Below are 2500 nucleotides of genomic sequence, written 5' to 3' on the forward strand. Positions count from 1 at the left end.
TATGAACAATATTATGAAAATTACGTAGGTCTCCCATAATCATTCAGGTAATCAATACGTCAGTGCCTGTGACGGCTAGTTCAATGATATGTGTGTTTTGTATATCCGTGTTCAACGCCATTCATGTTGAGTAAAAGGAAAAACCTCAGACACGAGAAGTTAATGGCCGTTTGTTTCACTACGACTCCTTTCAGCTGCCCACCCCTCCTTCTCAAGCAAAAAATAAATACATAAAACGGCTAATAAAACACTTCGGGAGGCGTTTTGAAAAGAGAAAACTTATATTTTTTTAGAACAAGGTATAAATATAATTAGGAGCCTTTGATTGATATCCAGATTTTTTTTGCAGAGACACATTCCTGTTCCCCACTTGTATTGATTTGAACGGCGATATCTACTTTCGGGACTCCATGAATCGATGGAGTCCACAGCCCGCCAAAATGGGTGCAATTTTGTGGGATAAGCTCGATCACTGCCTATTGTTAATATAGTTAGGAATGAATGTTGTTGTCCAGCGAGTCTGAATGCCTTTCACAGCTTGGCATGTCTGTCATTAGTTCAATACAGTCACCAAAGGATGAAGGGGTGACTGATTTCCAGTTCCTCAAGATAATTCCACTCCCTGTTAAAATGGCCAGTCGGCACCATGATTTTTTTTTACCGTACATCTGGTGTTCACTCAGTATTATTCCCAGAAGACAGAGTGCTGGGCTTTTAGTTAGGATGACATTAAATAAATCATTTAACAGGTGTACTAATTTACTCCAAAGTTCCCTTACCATAACACACCCATACAACATATGCACCATTGTTCCAGTTTCATTATGGCAGCGCCCTTTCACCCAATTTCCAACCCTAACCAATAAAGAAAAAGTTTGACTCAAGAAAATAACATGCATGAAGTAGATTATAAATAATAATGATTAATAATTAATCGTTATAATGAGTTTGATAATGACAGGTTCATGGTTGTGGGGGCGGATTCGGTGAGCCAATCACCGCGGCAACGGGCCTTTTTGATATTCCCAGAGGAATGGAGGGAGGGTCTATATTAAGCGTGACCGTACCGCTCTCCTGTCCTCTTCCCGTCCGTTCCCGGGATCCCGCCGCTCCTCTGTTCCCGGGGCGTGGGTGTGTGGGTGCTTCTAAAGCTGTCGTGTGAAGCCTCCATCTATCTGGCTGTCCATCCACCTATCATCTGTGCCTCCTCTCATCCTTCCATCTATCAGCCCTCTATCCTCATATCTGTCATCCACCTGTCCATCGACCAGCCCGTCATCCATCTGTCCATCACCCATCTGTCTGTCCCCCTATCATCCAAACGGCACGAGAAGCTATTCCAATAGACACACACACATGGACACGCACGCAGGTACACACGCATACACACACATGTACCCGAGTATGCACAAACACAAACGCACACACGTAGACGCACACGCATGTACACACCCATGCACACACATACGCACGCATGCACACAGACAAACACACACACACAAACGCACACACACATGTGCAGCCGGACTGGTAAATATGAATTTCACTACGCATTGCCCTGTACAATTGTTTATGTGACAAATAAATAAAACAAACTAACTAAACTAACACAGCATGACTAATAGCGCATTATTTTGTGTTTAACGCGTGAAGAAAACACAATTTCAGGAGGCTTGTAGTCACAGCCTCATCAAAGAATGAAGCTTCAAGCATCGTTTGGTATTCCGTTCTGTTTGGATGTAGGAGACAACAAACGGATAGAAGGACAAAGTGCAGATATATATAGAGAGAGAGAGCGAGAGAGAGAGAGAGCGAGAGAGAAAGAGATAATGAGAGAGAGAGAGAGAGAGAGAGCGAGAGAGAGAGAGAGAGAGAGAGAGAGAGATAATGAGAGGGAGAGAAAGAGAGAGAGAGATAGAGAGAGAGAGAGAGAGAGAGAGAGAGAGAGAGAGAGAGGGGGGAGAAAGAGAGGGTGAGAGAGGAGTATTGAATCACCAATGATTTGCAAAACACTTTTTACGAGGAACCAATAGATTCTATTGCATTATTCAATCAGAGCCATACATGGGAGGGACCTTTGCTCGAGCCGATATGCATTCATATCGGCGTTCTGAATCCTGGGACAATAACGATGACTGATTATGATCCAATCACACACATGGCCACTTGAGAAAAGGAATGCACAAGCATTCACACAAACACACACACATGTACATGCATACGCACACACATGCGAACACGCACACGCACACACACACACACACACACACACACACACACACACACACACACACACACACACACACACACACACACACACACACACACACACACCGCTGGAATCACAGCCACATCGTACACTACAATCCCAGGCCTGCAGCCCTGTTTGTTTGTTACGTGAATCCCCCAGGGTCTCAAAGCTCGCGTGCTTTCGTTCATCCGGGGGTAAGTTCAGCGCGACTCACCAGCCACGAGGAGAGCCAGTCACCGAGGCTAGAAG

The sequence above is a fragment of the Gadus chalcogrammus genome, chromosome 2 (genome assembly GCF_026213295.1).
Source record: "Gadus chalcogrammus isolate NIFS_2021 chromosome 2, NIFS_Gcha_1.0, whole genome shotgun sequence".
NCBI classification, from domain to species: domain Eukaryota; kingdom Metazoa; phylum Chordata; class Actinopteri; order Gadiformes; family Gadidae; genus Gadus; species Gadus chalcogrammus.